Here is a 22,569-nt window from a genome sequence, read left to right as displayed (position 1 = left end):
CAATGAAACATCCATTCTGGAGCACCTCGCTGAGACAAACACCGGCGATATTCAATTCGCGCTTCTTAGGCTACATAGGCGGAATCCAGAAGTGTATACACGGTGTGAAAATTGCCCCGCCATTAATCACAGAGCTGCCATTCTGTTCTTCGCTCACTTACACAACATATAGCCGGTGCCCGTCGCCGCCTGTGTCGATTTTGAACCAAGCCGCTTGTTACAGCTCGTAACTATACGTTAAACGCCCTGCCTCCGGGGCAATATAGCTTATCTCGAGCCGAAATCTGGCTGACCGCGCTCGAAGCGTGTGGCCCGTTATCGCATTCCCGGAAGCTGCTAGGAAGATCGAAGACACACCGCATTCAGCTCTGGCTTGACATCTTAATGCCCTCGGCGCCAAATGAATAATCACCCGCCCGGCCAAGCCACGCTTGAGGAAATTGATTTTTTTGGCTCGTTCCTTTGCGCGCGCGCGTCACGCCTGATCTGCACCGTTTCTGGACAACCTGCCGCAGCGCGGGTTTATGGGCTCTAATGCGCGGTCTTGTTCACATTGCCGAAACCTGCTTTAAAGAGGTTCTTTTTTTCAGAAATATTGTGAATAAGTGGCTTCATATTCATTTTTGTATTAACTATGCATGTCACGAGTTATTGTGTTATGGATTGTATTTCTTGTTTCATTTGTTCGCGTTCTGCATTTATTTTGTATCCTATGTTGATTATTGACCCTTTACTAACCAGTGGCTATCGGTCCATCAATGTTTGTTTGTATTTCGCAAGATATGCAATAAATAAATAAATAAATAAATAAATAAATAATGAATGAATGAATGAATGAATGAATGAATGAATGAATGAATGAATGAATGAATGAACGAATGAATGAATGAATGAATGAAAAAAAAGGATGCCTGGATTTGTCTGCGCACCATATCGCGTGCAGAAATGGCTGTAAGCCATAGCAAAAAATCTAATTTACTTTATCCAGTATCGGTTGGGAGGCTGATCGTAGGCAAAGAGGCGATAAAAATGAATCGAAATTTCGGTGTTCGGCTGCTGATCTCGAGGTCGCAGGGTCGAACCCCAGTCTCTGCGGTCGCACTTCTACGGCGGCAAAATGGTAAAGCACCCGGGTACTGTGATATGCCAGTACACGCTAAAGAAACTTAGGCGACAAAAAACAATGATGATCCCATCATCATTGCTATACTCTTTCTCACTTCTTTCTTTCACTCGTTCCTTCACCTTTCCCTAGCGGCTCAGGGGTCCACAGTGAGGGGGATGTCACTCCGCTTTGCCTTTCCTCATAATCTTCCTCTTCTCTACATACCGAACACGGCTCAGACACACACACGCGATATCAAACTGTCCTCTTCTCTACCTACCGAACAAGGCTCCGGCGATATCATTCCGGAGCCCTCCACTACGGCACCTCTCTCTTCCTTTCTTCTTTCACTCCCTCCTTTATCCCTTCCCTTACGGCGCGGTTCAGGTGTCCAACGATATATGAGACAGATACTGCGCCATTTTCCTTTCCCCCAAAACCAATTATTATCATTACACGCACGCGATATCAAACTGCAGGCTTCCGACCATCGTTAACTTCACACTGTGTATACAGCTTGCTCTATGCCCGTTCGGCGAGTCTTGAAAGTGGCCTGCAAGAGTGAAAGCCCATTAGGGTCAAGGCTATAGCAACTACCGGTGCCTCAGCCTACAAAGAGGTTATCCTGCCGACATGCGCATACATAACACCTTTGCTCACCTGCTCAATCATACGTGCGACTGGCAGCGATCGATTTTCGCATTGAGTACCATAGAATGCTTGTTTAGTGTCGCGCATGAGTGTGAAAGATTGCATATTAAGCATCGCAAGCAAGCCTCACTTCGTGTTAAATGATAGCTTTGAAATGACACTGCAGGCCCTTATAAAAATGGTGCATAAACTTTCTATATACTTCTTATATACTCTATTGCGTTCCTATAGACGTTTCAGTTTGTCTATTCATAGTCTATAAATTGTCCACAAACAAGTCTATAAAAGTGTATGGCCATAAAACTATTGTCTACAGACTGTCTATAGGATTTGTATTAACTATAGAGACTTGTCGATAGGATCTGCCTACAGAAAGTCTATAGACTTTGTAGGCAAAAGTCCATGGACAAATTATTTTTTAAGCCAGTAAAACGAACTTTTGGGCAGGTTTATTACCTTCTTGGTACATTAGTGCAGCGCGGAATCACAAACGCATACGGAAGAAATGCCCACAGGCATGGACAACAGCTGCACTCAGAACTGATTGATTGCACCAAGGCGTGGTAAACATAAAGGCTGCGTCGCGCAAGTGAGCCCAGAATACCTAAATAAAGGAAGACACAGAGGACAAATTAAAGTCAGCCTTTATGAACAGATCAGAGCATTCTAACGACCAACAGGCTACTTTCACTGAAAATGCGGCTTTTATAAACTAGAAAAGGCCGAAAAAAGGAAATACAGATCGATGGCGCTATCACCAGCTGCTTCTGCGACTAATTATTACGGTGTGGCAACAGTATTTTTTTGCGTGCATCACAGGGGCTATGCTACCCCCCTCCCTCCCCACCACTCACTTAAAAACGGTGATCACGGAGTTTTTTTTTTTTTTGTGTGTGTAGGCTTCACAAGTTCGAATCAAGTGGGGTAACGGGTAGTGGAAGCGCCGCACGGTAGCGAATCGCGGATAGCGTTATGCTATAACTCACTAGCGAGTTATAGCATATATGATGCACGATCCGCTACCGTGACCCGCTTCCGCGTGGCACCACTTCGTACGCGCTGATTGGTCCCGACGCGGCAGGCGCGCCCGCAGCTGACGGGAGCGTGGCGCCATCTGGCGCCCCCGTGACGTGCTGCGCACGCGCAGTGGTTCCTCGTGGAATAATCCGTCCTCGCTGGGCGCCAGGGCGTAAAATGGCGCCAGGCGCCGAACAGCTGCGCGCACGCCTGCCGCGTCGGGGTCAGTCAGCGCATGCGCACTGGCGACGCGCGGACGCGGCTCACGGTAGTGAATCGGGGGTCGCGCTATGCTATAACTCTATTTGAAATGGATAAGGGGGCGCAGAACTCCCTTCGAAAACTTTCGCGATCCCATTCTCACTGCGCCGCTCCTATATACAGGTATATGCGCGAAGGACGGACTCCGGCGGCGTCACGTGGATTTGCTCAAGTGACGACAATCAGTCACGTGTCATCACGTGACGACAATCAGGAAAAGAAAATAACGAAAAATGATAACAAAGAAAGGATGAAGGGGTGGGAGAAAACGTTGCAGAAGGACATTCTGCAGCATCACAGGCATCACGGACCCCGCTTCTGAACTGACCCTTCTGCCCTGCTTCTGCTGGTGAGGCAACATTACCTCATTTTCTGCTGATTTTGCCTGGACTTCGGGAGATTCGGCATTCAGGGTTAGCACCCCATGCCGACCACCGGACACTCGAATCTGGACCCATGGGCCCCAATACCGGGCCTTGGCATTCATAGCCGACACCGGCCTGCACATGTACATATAGCTCTCTTATGCCGAAGGGGATATTTGCGCAAATAAAAAAGGTGCATTAACACAAACCGCCTATGTATTCCATCGAGGCTATTTTTTTCTTCGTCTTCTACTCGACTCTTTTCATCTTTTCATTCGAACCTCCACTTAAATAACATATGGATTACTTGCCTCCCTGCCTGCGCAGCCATCTATGCAGCGCACAGTGTATATAGGTTTGGACAGCTCAACCTGAAATATCGTAGCGACGACATTAACTTTCGACTGCATCATGTGTTATGCTATAGCATGCGTTATAACCAATGTAAACGTGAAACTCTAGCAAGCGAACAGAAAACTCCACATACATACTGGCTCAACGAAGCCGCATCTGGCTCTGTCAGCGCTCCATCATTTCAGGTTAGCTCATCCAACCCTTTACGCTCCCTCCATGACAGCGCAGGTTATACAGGAAGCTAGGTTATCAATTTTATTGCAGGTTGGCTTGGGACAAAAAGATGATGAAGTAGCAAAGTAAGAAAAAAAATGAAGGATACACATAAGCTCCACCTTCAGGCTATGCGCGATAGCGTGTATGGGTTAATTCCCATATATACAGGTCATTCTCTACTTTACAATCATAGACCCCAGGTAGTCATCATACCCCACCTGGCGCGGTGGAGCAGCGGTCAGCTTTGTGCACCCCTGGTTGCTATTCCCGAGCGACCAATCATTAATTTAACTGCCACCTGCCACGGTCGGCAGTTTACTCACTATCCGGTGGGCAGGTTGTGATGACACCGTAAGATGACGTGACCTAGGTGGCCCAGCTGCCTCCTATAGGTTGCTCTCTGGGGGCCACCTGCCAGAGCCATGAGAGTGATTTTTCGCCCACAACCCAGACAGCGCGTCAACGTCGGAATGTCTGCGTAACGGTGCCATTAAACTTTCGCTTCAATATTCCTGAAGAAAACACAGGCTTCGACGAGAGCTCCCGTGAGCGAAAGGCAGCGAAAATGTACCCTTCTGCTCATAGGAACAACCTGCTGCTTTTAATGCGAAGGTGGACCAAGCGTAGCACGGAGTAGACTGCTAGATCTTGATCGAAGTTTAAAGCGAGTTGCGGATTCAGCGCAATACCTTTCCGCACTGCTTGTTCAACGTTGTAGCCACCGCGGTGGCTGAGTGGTTACGGTGCTCGGCTGCTGGCCACCGAAAGACGCGGGTTCGATACCGGCCGCGGCGGCCACATTTCGATGGGGGCGAAATTCTAGACGCCCGTGTACTGTGCGATGTCAGTGCACGTTAAAGAACCACAGGTGGTCGAAATTTCCGGAGCCCTTCACTACGGCGTCCCTCATAGCCTGAGACGCTTTGGGACGACGTTAAACCCCCATAAACCATAAACCATGTTCAACGTTGTGAACTTGCTCCTATATAAGGCCACTGTGCGCCTCTGTTCAGCACCAGAAAAATGTGGGCCTCAGGAGTGGGCCGGCTCGTTTATGGGAAGCGGCTGGTCGAATGTCCCAGCTGCCGGTGGCAAATGCTCCCCAATTTGGACTGCCGAGGCGGGAGGCGTGGTTGTGGATGCCTTCCTTCGCACGGAGGAGCCCGGAGGGTACCGCGACATATATAGAGGACAAGTTTCGCAGCAGAAACGTCACGTTTGTTGGAGATTTGCGCGACGCCTTGCAGGTATGCTCTGCTTCTTGAAGCACTGCGCTCTGCGCCTTCGGGTTGGAGTGCAGTTGCCTTGGAAAGCTTGCTGCTCTCGCCTGCGGGCTACAGGGTGTCGAGCCCGTTCGAACTGCGCGGGTGTACAGAGCAGACCTCCGGCCACGTCACAGAGGTGGAGAAGCGTTACCGTTGGCCGCTGGTCGGCAAGCTTGAGACTGACACGATCGCGCTGCCGACTCACGGCCACGGCACGGTACTCCGCAGCCGGTCGGATAGGGAGGATCCTTCCTTCTCAGGCCCTCATCGTTCAGAGACCGACTCTGACCGGGAGTGGCGGAGTGAACCTCACACGATGGGCCAGGGCGTCAGCACTGCCATCTCTTTTAGTGCGCCAGCAATGTAAGACCCAGACTCACCGATTTCGCCACTGCTGGCTAAGATTGTCCTATAGGTGGGCCCCCTAGGTAGCAGGTGGGCCACCTCGGTCACGTGACGTTGCGACGCCATCAAACCTGTTTATTGGATTGTAAGCACACTGCCCCCTCGTGTGTTAGTTTGCGTTTTGTGTTTGTTTACCTTTGCTAAGCTTTTTATAAGCTTGTAAATTCGAGTTGCACGCAGTTGTTCTTGCAGTCATTCCTCGGCTTTCCTGTCGCGATAAGCCGCCTGAGTTGCTGGAAGCGATTCGAGTCGCCGTTCCCCCCTTGTTCGCCGGTCTGTGAAGCCGCTTGTATACACGTGCCTCTATAGACTGCGCGTTCCTCCGGCGACTTCTTCATTCTCTTCTTCTCTCGCTCTACATCTGTTTCTGCATCCCGTTTAGCAATATTGTACTGTCTTCGCCGCTCTGCTTAGGCTTGCCGCCTCGCTATATGTCCACTGGATCAGTTGTCTAACGTTGGCGCTCTCTCTTCTTTTCCATTGCTGTACAGCTTGTCGTACACGTCGTTCGACTTCGGAATCTCTCCAAGGACGTCGGATTAATCCACGATTTACCGTTGAGTGCACTGCACGTTCCTTCGGCGGCTTCATCCTTCGCGTCTTCTTTCTGGCATATGGATGTGCACGCCACCGCGTTTCTCACTCTTCGCCTCCACACCCGCTCTCTACTCGGCTGCAGCTGGCGCGACGCCCTCCTCCGATATTACCCGAGCTTCCTCCCACTGGCTGCAGCTGGCGCGACGCTCCTCCGAACTGACCCGAGTTTCCTTCCATTGGCTGCAGCTGGCGCAACGCTCCTTCGAACTTTCCCGAGCTTCCTCCCATTGGCTGCAGCTGGCGCGACGATCCTTCGAACTTTCCCGAGCTTCCTTCCATTGGCTGCAGCTGGCGCGACGCTCCTTCGAACTTTCCCGAGCTTCCTCCCATTGGCTGCAGCTGGCGCGACGCTCCTTCGAACTTTCCCGAGCTTCCTCCCATTGGCTGCAGCTGGCGCGACACTCCTCCGAACTTACCAGAGTTTCCTCCCATTGGCTGCAGCTGGCGCGACGCTCCTTCGAACTTTCCCGAGCTTCCTCCCATTTGGCTGCAGCTGGCGCGACGCTCCTCCGAACTTACCCGAGCTTCCTCCCATTGGCTGCAGCTGGAGCAACGCTCTTCCAAACTAATCCGAGCTTACCCGAGTTACTCCGAGGCTTCAACATGACGAGTGACGTTTTTTTAATAATGATCCATGTAGTGCTAAAGCACTAAATGTTGCCAGGGTTTCCGCGATCTCCCCCTCGGCGAAGAAGTGGCAGCAATAGCTGTACCTCGTTCTCCCTTTCTCTCCTCACGGCATGAAAACGCCCTTTCTCAATGTCCAAATGCACCACACCACGCCCACCAAGTGTGCTGAGCGCTGTCGGTGCCCATTAAATGTCCCCAAGCTGCTGAAATTATACCACAGCCCTTCACTATACGGCATCTCTCTGTCGCTTATACACTTATTTCATGTCCTCCTCCGTCATTTCCCTCACGGCGCGGTTAAGGTGTCCACCGATAAATTGAGACAGTTACGGGTCTTTCATTTCTTCAAAACCGATTTCCTTTTCTTTCTTGACGTGACCACGCAGGAGAGGTGGCGAAAAAGTTTTAATATACGCCGGGGATTGTGGGGCACGCAGGTTCCGGGGCCCCCGTACAGCCCCTCTGTATTTACGTATGTATACGTGCATGTCCCGGAGGTTCATGAATCTGGCAGCCCATTTCAAAGTCACCCGCTTCTCGGCTCACATAGGCTCATGCCCTAACTTCAGTCTCACGGCAGACTGATCCCCCGAACCCTTCGCCCACTGGCTGCATCAGTAGTAACGGTATATATATATATATATATATATATATATATATATATATATATATATATATATATATATATATATATATATATATATATATATATATATATATATATATATATATATATATATATATATATATATATATATATATATATGGCACTCAGCTTCAACTCAAAACGTTGTTAGACCGGCTGTCACGACAACCAGACGCTCGTCACTACCGAGACGCGCTCCATTCGACTACTCTATTTATTGATGCATGGCATCCCGCACTGCAGGCCGGAATACAGCATCAAAAGTGCAGAAGGAACGCCACTTCTGCATCAATCGCACGTTGCGTCAAAGCAACTCCGCTCAAAGCAAGCCGCGCTCGAAAGCAGCGACCAAAAATATGGTTCTTTCTTCTACTCAGCAACACAGTGATTTAAAACGTATCTTATCAACATGATGATGGCTTTATTTGTGCGTATAATTTTATTTATTCTTCGGCGCGCTCTGATTTTGATGCGAGAAAGCGGTTTACACGACTGCGGCGACATTCAAGCCTTCAGTCTCGCGTTAAATGTGTATGTACGGTAGCAGACGGTGCCATTGAACAGCTGCAGTTTTCGTTGCAACTGAGAGCCACAAACGCTTTGGGTGGCTCAGCCAATCGGTGAACACCGTGAGATTTAAGAGGGATCGATGCTTTGAAAGGTCAAAGTTAAAATATGGGCTCTGGATAACATTCTCTCGGAGCTCTAGATTTAAGCGGGAGTTTCATGACGTCCATATATATAACCAGCGATCGATGTTATAAGAGGAAACTATAAATTATGCACGCCGACGTACACCCCTATCACACCGACAGTCATGCGCTCAGTGACGTGTAACTTGGTTTCAAATTACGTGTTTCTTGCAGCCTTAGTTAGCAGATATTTCTCTCAGTTTTTTTTTCTTGCACGCGCGAGATTCTCAAGTCCACAAGCGATCTTGTCCAACTGTTAAATGTTCCCACTAAAGAAATATATTCCGTGCTGTATGCTCCTGGTTTTCTACTGCACCTCATTACAGACGTCGTCATGAGTTAGCTGCCGAGACTAAAATCGATAACGCATCGTTCAGAGGTGCTTGTTCAACCTATATTCAGGTTTTTGTGTGTGCGTGTGTGTGCGCGTGTGTGCGTGTGTGTGCGCGTGCGTGTGCGTGCGTGTGAGTGCGTGAGTGCGTGCGCGCGCGCGCGCGGGGTGCAATTAACACTAGCTCACGAAGTGACACAATCAACTGGAATCAAAGTTTAGAAGGTTATAATGCGAATAGTTGATGTAATGGTGCTAAGAGCACCTCTCGAGAGCCATATTAATACGGCAGTTGATCATCCCTGCAAGCGCGTAACTCCAACAACAACAACAAAAAAAATGACTGCGCACTCCTTAAAACAGTTCTCTGTATACAGAGCCCAACAGAGTCACCTCCAAATTTGTACACAGTATAAACAGCCCATGACCAACTGCCATTACTTCAAGCACTTCACAATGCCTAGTTATCCACAATTTGCCTTCTGTTAACCCTGCATCAACCTATTCATAATGCAACATAACCGGGCGGATAGGATTCGCAAAGCGTGCACTTCTCGTTTTCTCTAGCTTCCTGAAGCTTAATTTGGGAATGTACCATTAGAATGAAATCAATTCAAAAAGCAAACTGAAACGCGAAAACAAAACACAAAAACATAAAAATGTTAGCTGCTTGAGAGGTAATAAAGGTTGTGTCCATTAACACTTTCCCGACAGCGGCCTTAGTACCTTTTGAAGTAAAAACCAATGACGCTTTTGTTCAGTCCCCTTCAAATGCAGGGTCTCAATTTCCTGCTGGCTTCTCAACTGCTTTGGCCGCCGCGGAGGCTCAGTGGTTATGGTGCTTAGCTGCTGACCCGAAAGACTCGGGTTCGATCCCGGCCGCGGCGGTCGAATTTCGATGGAGGCGAAATTCTAGAGGCCCGTGTACTGTGCGATGTAAGTGCACGTTAAAGAACCCCAGGTGGTCGAAATTTCCGGAGCCCTTCACTACGGCGTACCCCATAGCCTGAGTCGCTTTGGGACGTGGAACCCCCATAAACGATAAACGAAACGGTCAACTGTTTTTTTTTTGTTCGCGTTTCATTTCAGGCTGATGGCGTACATTTATTGAAAGAAAAAAAATGATGGAAAGAAGGGGGTTCCCAGGCGTGATTCAGTTATGTCCCGATCACACAGGCGCATATCAGTGCTGGCATTACCTCGTTGCTGTTATGTATAGCATGAGTTTACACATAACTGAAGGCCAAGGTGACAGGCTATGAACAATAATATATGCGGATCACTGATAAGCCGCTATGTCGCTGCAACCGCTGGAGCCGTACTGAAAATTCCTTAAAACTCACTTCGCGCCCAATAATAAGTCTGGTGGACTTCTCGGCAAAAGAGTAATTCTAAACTGCTGATTGCTTATTCGTTTCTGGCCCGATGTTTCTAAGCAGAGAGGCAATTGGCGTAATAAAAAAGGCCCTCTTAATGGCCTCCCCAGTTCCTTGCTGTTTTCTTTTTCTATATCACTCGTCATTTTTCGTGGATGTTGTTGCTTCAGAACTGCTTTTAATGCAAATAAAATACAAATCGCGCCCGCCAAGTTTTCCACTTTAAAGTGAAATGATCCATTTCAGGCGTGATTTTTCGACTAAGTCATGACATGCGTAAATTTACAATTTTATCTTCGCGTTCAGCTGTTCAATGGAGCGCTGGATTACAATGCGCAAACATCCGCCCTTTTGCACACAATTGTTACGCGGTTAATTAATTTGTTAATGTCCAATGAAGGCAATTAACGAGCTGTTCAGGGAGATAGAAGTACTTCCTAGTGAAATAATTAAGCAGAAACGAATGGATGAACGGCGAATTTGCAGCCAGAGCGGACAACAGGTCACCGTAACTTTCGAGGACGGTAAGCTTTAAAAATTATGTGGTCAATTAGACGCCCTCGCATATTAAAGCTGAGTGTAAAAGCCTTTTCAGCAGAGTACGCAAGGCACTCTCCCCCCTCCCCCCTCTCACCCCCAACCCCAATTGCGCCTTTGAATGTAAACTGCAAGCAGTGTGCAGTAAGCCGGGGAAAATGTCCTTAGCAGTCATTCGGTTGGCAATTCATCATAAAAACAAAGATAACAGGATCCCTATCTTCAGCCATCCATTTCACTTTTAAATTGTTCGTTCAAAGTTCTGCTATGCATGAAGTAACAAAGCACATTTTCGCATTTTTCTGTGAAGGTCAGACATTTCTGGCGCTACCTGAGTTTCAGATTTTCAAAGGCTAGCTCTAATAATGCTCCATTGTCAGATTCCTACGGACGAGAGCGGATGATAGTATGTTACTGGACGTTTCTTTCATAAAACAAATAACTTATGGAGCATAGCCAAATGACAAGCCGATATTCCTTTATTTCCCGTGCTTCGGACCGTCGCATTGCACCTGTACACCTTGCAGCACGAAGATAGCAAAAGGAAAACCGTACGAAGACAAGCTGAGTCATTGCGAAGGCATCTTCAGGACCCCTTCATGCAACTACACGGCACTGCTCCGCGATTGATGGAGATAACACACAAAATGGCATGCTTACATAGTTCTAAATACCAACAGCGGTCACCGCACAACTCATGTCCATCATTCTTGGACAAACATCTTGAATATTGGAATAATGTAAGGTATACTGTTATGGAAATATTGAAATTAATAGCCTTTTCTTCCGATGCGTGTAGCAAAATATTTCTTTAAAAGTTTTTCCATCGCTCGCATAAGACTGCCATAGAAAACCAATGGGGAACGTTTTTGACGACAGTAAAGACTTTAATAACAAAAAAAAATGGAAGCCTGCTTACGGGAGGTCTGAGAATATATTGATTGTTATAGTGTGTCTGTGTGTGTGTTATGCCTTTTTCCCCTTCTCTCTTCCCCCTTTTAGCCCCCTAATCCCCCTTCCCCAGTGCAGGGTAGCCAACCGGAACCCCTTTCTGGTTAACATCCCTGCCTTTCCCTCCTCCTCTTTATCTATCTATATAGTGAAATTTTACAATACATGAAAATAATTGTGCGCATAAACCCTTTCCCGTTTATAACGCCTTTGTCCAGAATTGTTAGGCATGCGTGCTTACAGCTCTTTGCATATATAAGAACTATTTGAAGTAATGATCAGCCACGGCACATGTTCAGCAACCATTAACCCACGCCGCAATGCACTATTCCGTTTGTGTTTTCCTCACCCGCACCGGTATACACGTATACCAACGTGTACGCTTGAAACGTGACGGGGGATACACATACGGACCTCACATGACGTCACGTCTGTATCTCTCGGCAGACGACAGGCACCGGCAACGGATGGCGCGAGTCGAGCGGGTACAAGAATGTATATACTTTATAACCGCGAGCCTAAATGATCGATAACCGTCGTCGCGCTGTAGTGACCGGCGGCCTTGGCGTGTTTTGCATATTGAATGAGGCAAACTATAGCACCGGTAGAGAACCTCTGCGTTGTCGAAGCGTCTCGATCGTGCATGAACGCAGTCAGGATGCGTAGTTCGCTCACGCTGTCCAGCTGTCAAAATTCGACTTCACTTCATCGCCACCACGTGCCGCAGAGGAAAATGGCCGGAGGTCGGGGCTTTTTTACGTTCAGTGAGTGCGTCTTCAAAAACTACTTTTCTTGCGGCTATTCTGTACTAAAATTAAGCGACAGTCGTCGTATCGTGTGCTGTGCCTGTGTGCTCCCTAAGAAAAACTTCTTTAGACACTCTATAGACTCTCCACAGACTTCTGTCTATAAAGTCTATAGACTCTCTATGAATGAACCCTAGAGAACAGTCTATAGGCAACACAAATCCTATAGACAGTCTATAGATTTATGGCCATACAGTTTTAGTAGACTTTTTGTCTATAGGCAGTCTATAGAATATGAGTAGACAAAAATGGAATGCAATCGAGTCTATAAGAAGTCTATAGACTGTCTATAGACCATTTTATAAGGGCTAGCTGTGCCTGTGTGCAGTGCCTATGAGCTGTGCATGTGTGTTGTGCTGTTCTTGGGTAGAAACTAATTAAAAAATGAATTATGTTTCTGTTTGTCCTCTTCTTAATACATGAGGCTTTAAAGGTTCCTAGCGAGGGGTGCTATTGTTGTGTTCGGCGATGTTAGGCATGCGTATTCACGTCACTTGGTGAGGTGAAATGATACACATTGCTCCTGCGTCAGTGTGCAGCGTTGGTGCGACCGTTTAGTATACATGTCCAACATTCTTGCACAAAAATTTTTAATATTAGAAAACTGTAAAGTGCTGTACTGGTATAGAAATATTGAAGGTAATGGTCCATTCTTCCGATACGCAGCAAAATATTTCTTTTATAGTGTTTCCACCACTCGCATTGAGCAGTTCCGACTGCCATAGAAAACCAATGGGGAAAGCTTTGGACTAAAGCGATAACGTTAATGACAAAAAAAAAAAATGCAAGCCTGCCGACGGGAGATCCGCGGTATTTTAAATCCATCAATCGCGGAACACTGCCGTGTAGTTGCATGAAGGGGTCCTGAAGATATTTTCGCAATATATTGTTATAGTGAAATCTTACAATATATGAAAAAAATTAAGCTTATATAAACTTTTCCCGTTCAAAAATGTTATTGCTGGGTACGACTGTGTAAGTGTGACACTGAGTAAGTGTTACCGGTGGACACGGCTTGAAGATCATTAGGTATCATTAACTATTTCCTTTTTGCTAAGTGGTTTTCAAGTTAAGGTCCAGAGCAGCCGAAGCGCTTGACGTCACTAACGTCGCCATGGCAGAATCCGACGTAACTTAGTGACTCTGCTGACAAATTGAAGTCGACCTGTACCAACAAATTTCAGCGCTCTGATGACAAAGACGCTGCTTTTACTGAAAACGGAACATTAATGCGCTATAAAAGTTCGAAAAATTAATTCCAGGTGCCGCCACTACCGGACGCGTTTTCGCACGTAACGTACGGCTCGTCGATATAGTTTTTTTAGGTGCACATCCAAGAGACTACGCTATACCGACACTGACTTCAAGACGGTGATCTCGGAGTCCTTTTCCATTCTGACGTCGCAAGTTTGTACTGACTGGCGGGAAAATTTTTAAATGCAATTTTCACAGTTTGCTTGCGGACAAGCATCAACTTAGCCAGAAAGAGCCCGAAAAAAAATATTTTCACTGAGACTGAGAACAAAAATTCGATGGAGTTGGCCTCGTGTCCTTTTATACCAATTATAAGTGTTGTTGGTTAACTCCCCCCCTTTAAACAACTTTTTTTGTAATTTCCTATACAGTTACTGCCAGTATAGACAAAGCACATGCAATGGTATAGCCATGCCATAACGTCTGCCATCCTCTGGATCTTTGGTTTTGTGCAAGACAACGTCTAGAATATCCTTGCATGGAGACGCTATCATTGCTTAGACTTCTGGCATGTTATTAAAGAAACGCGCCATGCATGGGCGCACAGACCTTTATTTGCTTCGACCATGCTCAATGGTTGGGGAGGTATACATATATGAATGGATGTCAGTCAGTGCTCTTCTGAAGCCTCAGAAATGTCCCCCGAGGGCGGTTTATGATGGACAGGAATGAATGGGTGTAGCACATTAGAAGGCACTCATGACTCTTCACGGGGTTAATTGGATAGACATGGGAGATGCCTTTGCCCTGCAGGGGGTGTGTGAGGCTAATGGTGGTGTGGTGACTGTAAACGAGCTTTGTATCGGGTGGGATTAAAACAGTTGAGAGAGAGAGAGAGAGAGTGTGTGTGTGTGTGTGTGGGGGGGGGGGGGGGGGGGGGGCGTGTGCGCGCGCTTAGTATTTCAGACCTCTCTCGAGCCATACTTATTGGTCTTTAGGCTGACAAGTCCGTAAGCGCGTATGTCAGTGCATGCCTCATCTGTCAGCTGTCCTACCGCCGCCGTTACATCTAAGCCTTACTGAAGTGGAGACAGCGAAGTCATAAAAAGGCTTTCGTACTGGCTTAGCCATCATGTTTCCACAGTGCTAGGTGAAGGCCAAGCTGTCAGCTTCGCAGACCGCGCACCGTCTTAAGCACATCACAATGCCGGAGAGTTCACAAAAATCTTTTTGCTGTGTAACTTTTCTGTCTCTAACTTTAACAACAAACCAAGTAGGCGTGATGCGATGTTTGTCAAGGCCTATAACATAAAACTATACGGCCAAAACAAGACGGAACGAACAAAATTACCTCAAGGCAAAAACACTACCGCGTAGCAGTCGTACTGTGCTCTCTAAGCATGAACATGGGGACTTCATTGAATAGACTGGCCGACCGGTTCATGCGCCTGACTTGAGTAACGTCTGCAAAGTGACAGTTTTCGTGCTTTGATGTCACTATAAACATTAACCAGTTCGTTCCCATCACCTGTCTTGGTTGCGTTTTGTTTATCTTACCGAGTGTCTTAACTGCTGTGTGTAGTTTCCCGCGTTGATTTTTCCTCCTGTTTTCGACTAGAAGCCTTCACAGCCGCATTCATTGTTTTTTTTTTTTGTCGTGTTCTGCTGGGCGATTTGTTTTCTAATCTCGTCAAGTTGACTGCCTGCGTGCAACCTTCTATTCACCCCCCCCCCCCCCCCCCCCCCCCGCCTCTTGCAGATGCCTCTTGCTTTACAGTTGCATGGAGTGAGCGAAAAGTGTAGTAATGCACTGGAAGAACCAGAATGCTTTTGGCGCAAATCAGGAATAACTAGAGGCCATAGAGAGAGGCTTTTGTCTTGCACTAGATTCACCTCTCAAAATGATGATGATGATGATGATGATGATGGTGGGAAGATAAAATAGAATTCGAATTCAAGCCTATAAACGCATCAAGTGTCACTACAAATTTTGTTTCCCTAGAATTCGAATTCAAACCTAGCCTAATGGTACTTTAGGAACACATCCAGTGTCACTACAAACTTTGTTTCTCTAAGTCGCTACTTTATAGAGCCCCTCCCCCCCCCCCCTCTCTCTCTCTGTTCACGCACGCACGTGCGCGCCTCACCAGTGGGGAGGGTGGAAGTCGGCTCACATGTCAAGTCGCGCGCACCACCGGTCACGTGCAAGCACGCGTGCGCACGTAGCGTTACAAAAAAAAAAACGCAGACGCAACCTCGGCACCCGCTGGTACCAGTGACGCACCTGTTGCAACCGCCGCCTCGCGCCGCTACTGCTGGGTGGTCGTCCGCACCGAGACACAGGCGACGCCGCTGCCACCGCCGTCACCACCGGCGCAAAGCCGTTCGCAGTCGCCGCCGCTCGCATGACGCCACGCTGATGAAGATGATGACGCTGATGACACGGAGACGCTCTCACATCCACGGAGTCAGCTTCATCACCGCCGCTGGCTCCTGGACACCACAACACACGGGCCGCCGCTGTACACGCTTACACACGCACGTTGCAAAAGAATGGGATCCAGCGACGAGCAGGGCTTCTTCCGCAGAAACTCCCTTCGAGGCACCAGGCACAGCGGTTAGGAAGAATACAGTGAAGAAGACGGCACACAGCGTCGCGGGGTCCCGGCCGGCGCGCAGAGCTGGACAACAGCGTGTATATATCCCGGGTTCCTCGCGAGGTGCGTGCGCGTGTCCAAGGAAGGGCTCGCCGCTCCACTGGGTTGGATCGCAGGCGCGACTCTCCCGCTACCGGCGCGCTCCCCGCTTCAGCCACGGAGCTGCGTGAGGAGGAGAGAGAGAACGCTGAGGCACTGGCGAGGAGGAAAAGGAGGAAGGCACGGGAGCCGCCGAGGCGCTCTTGCGGTGAGCTGCGCGAGCAGCAGCAGCAGCAGCAGCGCTATCCGGGGAGCGCGGAGAGCTGCGGAATCCGGTAACGCGCTCGCGCGCGCTTGTCTCGGCGCTGAGCGTCGCCGACGGGCCGGCGCGAACGGCGTTGCGTCGCGCTGGCTCCGAGAGAGCGAGGGGGGAGGCGGCTGCCGAGCGAGAAAACAAAGAGAGAAAAGAAAAGAAACGGCTCTCGGGGAGGACTGCGCGTCGGCAGCGCCACCGCTGACGGAACGCTCGATGAAGGGGAGGCTGCTGGCTGCGCTACGGCAGAGCGCGCCGGAACGCTTCCCTCCTTTCTTCCGGGCGGCGCGTAGCGCGCCGGACCACGCCCCGCGCTGGCCTGACGCCCCGCCTTCGTGGTGCCGACCCCCCCCCCCCCCCCCCCCTTCTGACTGCGCTTACGGTTAACCCCCCACCACAATGCCCTCGTTCGCGTGTGCTTCAACTCAACACGGGGGCTACCATGCAAGACAGTTGCTCCCTTCCCCAAGCATTGGATGAGGACTTGAATACACCCCCTCGCACGCTCAGACCTCCTTTTTGCTTGGATGAACCTGAGCGGCTGTCGAAACGGGAAGGTTGCGAGCCTTCGATGGAAAGCCACGGAGCTAGCCGGCAAGGAAAGTGCAGCCGAGGGGGAAAGATAGGTGTCGGTCATGTTTGAATGATCGATGACCAAAAATGATGTCGCAGAAGTGATTCGCGAAAGTTCAAGTTCGCGCAGGGGCGAAAGCTTACAGTTCGAACAGCTCAGAATCGAAGAGGGATGAAGAGAATGATTAGCACGGCAAATAAATGTTGTTTATTACGTTGAAGAATATTAGCAGAGACGATAACGGAGGCTGAAGCAGTGGCTGCAGTCAGGGTAGACGGCAGTCACTTCCGTAGGTCAGTTATCGAACGAAGCCCGAATTAAAAATTGTGCTAGTTGCTTCGTTACTCATAACATGGATTGGAGTGGGCACCAAAGTCATAAACCGGGAGCTGATCATCCGGGTGCTATTTTTTGCAATAGGGAATACACTTACAGGCCCACCTTACGTGCACTGGCAACTCTTATGACGTCGATAACTTCCAGCTCACGTATTTGCTTTGCACTTGTATTGGAAATGGTGCGAAAGTGGTAGGTATCCAATATATATATATATATATATATATATATATATATATATATATATATATATATATATATATATATATATATATATATATATATATATATATATATGCTGGCGGCTGCTGCTCACCTGTTCAAGGCAAGTGCAGTCGGGGACAAAATGCTCTGGACCGCGTGCTCCATAAACGAAGCAGACAGCGGCTGAGAGACCACACTTATGATGGAAAAAGAGCAGGATTTTGACTTTCGAACACTCCATATGCCTGGCCTCTAGCCAGCGGCTAATAATAGATTTATCGGTTTCGCTTACGGAGCATGCGGTTAAGAGACTTTGTTACTCGACTGTGTTTGTTATCATAGGCGTTTTCAAGGAATATCGAGTGGTCTATACGCTTGTGTTCCCGTATACACATCAGGAAGAAAACACAAACAGGGGAACGAATCATGCTTGTTTTATTCTGCCTTCCATGTGGCACGATACTCACTCACTCACTCACTCACTCACTCACTCACTCACTCACTCACTCACTCACTCACTCACTCACTCGGGCTGTACTTACGAACCCCTTTGAGAAAGATGCAACGTACGTAAAACGACAATCGTTAATGCCGTAGAATCGTGTATCAGTCAGTCGATCACCGATAACGAAGCTTCAGTCTTTGTGCAGACATGTACAGACCTACAAAGATCGACGCCGCAATGCATAAGGAGCGACATTCGCCTCTTGTCTTGAAAAGGCACGCACAAAACAGAGGAAGGAGGGAGGATATAGGACCTTTGTCAGGAAACCAATCAATGTCGCTGTGGCGAAAGGATGCAGGAAACGTTTCCTGTTCTCATGATTTACGGCTTGATAGGTGTACGTACGTGTATCTTCAACCTGTGTACTATGTGCAGCCGCGCTAATGGAAGGCAGCTCATATAAGCATGGATCGTGCAAATAAGTGGCCATTGCAATAGCCATCACCATCAAAATGAGCGACACCCAACACCACGGCACTCACGTTTTTATAGACTCCCAACCGCCTGTAGAGCCTATACGAGTGAACGTGTCCCGCGCACGGCACTCCGCGTACTGGGCGGCCATCTCCAGTACGATCACGTCATCACCTGGGTCACCGGACGTGCAGGTCTCGATGGCAATATTAGGGCAGATGCCCTAGCTCGAGATTACACCAACCGAGCGGGGCACACTCACTCTACTATCTACCCCATCACAATCCATTTTTCAACCCGCCTAGAGACCCTCCGCCTAAATAGGCGTCTCTATCCCCCCGCCACATAGGAAACTTTCGCCGGAGGACTCCTATGCACCTAAGGCGCATCCAAACACTTACTTTCCCCAGTCTTCACCACCTACACCGCATTCACCCATCATTATACGCGGATACATGTCCTTGGTGTGGCGAAAATCCCACATTCACGCATATTACATGGACATGCACTTTTTTTAAGCGAAATTTATTGCCCCAGGGCATCAATGATGGGTGAACGTGTGATGAATGATGTAGTAGAGATTAAATGAATGGAAAAAGGTTAGCTGATTTGATGAAGTCCAGTAGAGAACGATGGTACGGTCCCTGCGTCCAGGCAATGTATGAAGCAGGGTTGCTTGGTGAAAGACCCGCTACCATCAGGTGCCGGATCCTTGTAGGCTTGAGAGCTGGGCAGTCCCACAGTAAGTTATGAATGTCGGCCTCAATGTCCTCGTGCTTACATATCGGACACCCTGGTCGAGGAAACAATTCTCGATACTGAGGCCACTTCCGAGTGATGGCAGGTGTAAGGGCAACCCCGACCCGGATCCTCCTAAGCGCAAGCTCCTCTGCACGGGTAAGACCGCGGGGGAGGGTTACCGCACACGGAGGGATGACAGCACGTGTGCGGCGCCTGACGAGTTCCTTTCTTGATGAAAGGAGGGTAAAATTGACCAAATGAAGGAGCCGAGGCGGTGACGAGTTTGTATTCTCAAGGCGGGTCACTAAATCTGCCTGGCTTAGATACGTCAGCAGATCCCGTGGGACCCACTCAATACGTACTGGCTGCAGGATGCGTGCCGCGAGCCGGTGGATGTCCTGACATATCGTGGGACCGCGGCTAACACGTCGTAGCAACCGGACAACTTGAAGGGCGCCAGTGCGGATGACAACGCGGGCCGCAGGGAGCATGGTTATGTCGGCCACAGAGCAGAGTGCTTCTTGAACTGCAACGAGCTCAGCACAAAAGGACGAAGGGGGTTCCGTAAGCTGAAACCAAGAGGTTCGATTCAGGGCAGGTCTGCACGGGCAGTAGATAGCTGTTGTTGGTGTGCAGTCTTGTATGCTTGCGTCTACGTAGACAACAATGGATCCTTCAGGTAGGCAAGCATCTTGTTCCTCAAATTTCTGGCGAAGCAACGATGCCGAATGAGCAGATGTTGGCCGGCGATTATCTGTTGGCTTGTTGCCGCTGAGCTGTACAAACTTCCATGGGGCAAGAACTGGCGTTGGTGGCTGAAGAATGGAGTGTGAGGTTGCATAAGTCCTCAGTGCATGCGTGGAGTGCGATAGACTGGCCTTAATGCTGCGCGCTTCACGGCGCTGCTGCACCAGCTCATCAATGGTATTGAGCTGCGCATTCTCTTGTAAAGCTATTACCGGTGTTATGCGTGGAAGGCACGTAATGGTCCTCATAGCCTCTCGATTCACGGCCTCAAGGCGATCCCATTGGGCTCTTGTAAGATGTTGAAACTGGGCTTGATAAACAATACGTGGCTGCAGAACTGCCCGCACCAATTGCCGTGCAACGAACGAGCCTGCGCGACCAGTTTTAGGGGCAATTCTTCTAATCACTTAAAGCCGCACAAAGCGGCGCTGGAGCAGTGGGAGGCGACGCTGGCCAGCGCTCCCTGCAAGACCAGGAGGCTCTAGTCGCCATCGCCAAAGCGTCGGCGGAAGCCACTGGAGTCTTGGACTGATGACCCCACCCACAATCCGCTCCGGTCTTCTTTTTTACAATTAAACGTTTATTCTCTCTCTCTCTCTCTCTCTCTCTCTCTCTCTCTCTCTCTCTCTCTCTCTCTCTGTGGACATTTCAAAAAAGACTACACTGAAGGGCTGTTGCGATTGTCTCTGCAAAATATTACAGCCAATCGCGGCCCGCGAGGCTGTGAAAATTGAAATGAAAGCCTTCAGTCTCTTTGGACAAAGCCAACCTCCTCATTCTCTGCGCTTGCACCCAAGGCTTTGCTGTGGCCACGGCATCTCACGGCTGTGGCATCCCATTGGTCCGTCGTTCTGATTCACGAGCGAATGACAGACGATGTATCGTTGTCCACTAGTTGCTCTCGTTAGAAAAGCGCATTTTGTTTTCCAGCGTAGAAGCAAGAGCGAGGTGCAACCCATTCTCAGAAATATACACACCGAATTTCATAAGAAAAGAAGAAAGGCTATTAGGCGAACGCCATCAGAAGAACATGGGGCGGGTTGTAAGAGGCGATTTACGTGGACGCTTCAGGACCGGTCAACGGGATATCAACCATAGCATGAACGGATGCGCAAGGGAAATTGGTTAATGGAGCATCAATTGGATACCAGAGAATCGCCCAGGCAGAGGAAGCGGCGATAGCTTTGGCGATGGTTTCCAGGAACGTCTCGTGTGTAATTACGGACTCCCAGACCGCGTGTCGTAACTGTACAAGAGGAATAATTGGTAAACACGCAAACAGTATACTCAGAACTCAAGAAGATACACACTTTAAATCCACAGTCGTATGGACTCCGGGACACTATGGGGATGTTGGAAACGAAGGCGCTCACGCCTTTGCCCACGCGCTATTACCTCGGGACCCGCAACATTCGCTGGAACATAATTATTCAGAACCACTATTAAGCTACAGGGATCTACTCCAACATTTGAGATTAACTAGAAAAGTATACACGCCAAACCGCAAAAAAAAATCTAAACATGGAACAAGGGTTTTTCTTAAGGAATTTGCGATCTAATACTTATATAAATGCTGTCAAGTTCAGGTATATGTTTCCAAATTCGTATGATCCGCACTGCGCCTTCTGCGGTGAAGTGGCTGACTTATACCGTATGGTATGGTCATGGCGGAAAAACCCAGCGAAAACAAGAATCAATGACCAAACAACTGAGGACTGGGGGGAGGCGCTGTCCAGCTCACATTCGGAGGACCAGCTTTCGCTGGCGCACCGGGCAAGAGTGGCGACAGAAGGTTAGGCTAGGTTAGGTTAACTTAGGTTAAGTTAGGTTAGGTTACGTTAGGTTAGGTTAGGTTATGGACTCCTGGAATGAGGGCCCACCCAACGATTCTACGCATTAAATGTTATCTCTCTCTTTCTCTCTTGTTCGGACCTAGCTATATATGCATCTGCGCAGTATCGGTATACAATGCTGTCTTTCTTTCGTCGTTCCCTCGTTCGTTTCTTCCTAATTCATCGCTTACTCGGACGCACCGTCTTGAAAAACAGGAAGTTGCAGGAAGCGAGCGCATTCACAGCGTCGTGTCCAACATTCTCGCACAAAAGTTTTTAATACTGTAAAACTTTAAGAAATAGTGAAGGTAATGGTCCATTCTTTCGATGTGTAGCAAAATCTTTCTTTTAAAGTTTTGCCATCGCTCGCATCAAGCAGTTAAGACTGCCATTGAAAACCAATGGGGAATGCTTTTTGACGATAGCAAAAACGTTAACAGCAAAAACAAAAAAAATGCAAGCCTGCCGACGGGAGATCGGCGGTTATATTGATCAGACGCTTCGCGTGAGCTATGCCTTGGGCAATTAACAACTGGACGCCCCACTCCAGCTGTGGTCAACCTAGTGCTGTGCGCGTGTGTTTTAATTCCTCCAACATGAACTAATCACGCGCACAACCTGGACACATTTCTTATTGTGTAAATAGTTTGTGTATACTACCCCTCCCCCTATCCTGTCTTCCTGTCCCCTCACCTCTTTCATTTCATTTCTCCATTCTGCCTGCTATCCTTTATTTCCGCTGCCCCAGCTCAGGTGCTTCAGTATCGATGGCAGATGCCGGGGCTAGCAAAAATCTTTTCCTTCCTTTATATTACTGTTTTAATAAAACGACTTACTACTACTACTACTACTACTACTACTACTACTA

General features: G+C 48.6%; 1 long non-coding RNA gene across 1 annotated transcript in view; it reads right to left on the bottom strand.

Annotated features, from left to right (window-relative positions):
• The window catches only part of LOC144134480 (uncharacterized), a 151,460-nt gene extending 135,004 nt beyond the window's left edge, over positions 1 to 16,456 (bottom strand). The window contains exon 1 of the long non-coding RNA XR_013315140.1: positions 15,684 to 16,456. This is a non-coding gene — a long non-coding RNA (uncharacterized LOC144134480). The remainder of the gene's footprint in view (positions 1 to 15,683) is intronic.
• Between the last annotated feature and the right edge of the window lie 6,113 nt (positions 16,457 to 22,569).

This window comes from Amblyomma americanum, chromosome 5 (assembly GCF_052857255.1).
Source record: "Amblyomma americanum isolate KBUSLIRL-KWMA chromosome 5, ASM5285725v1, whole genome shotgun sequence".
NCBI lineage: Eukaryota > Metazoa > Arthropoda > Arachnida > Ixodida > Ixodidae > Amblyomma > Amblyomma americanum.
This window is presented reverse-complemented; position numbering and strand designations above follow the sequence as displayed.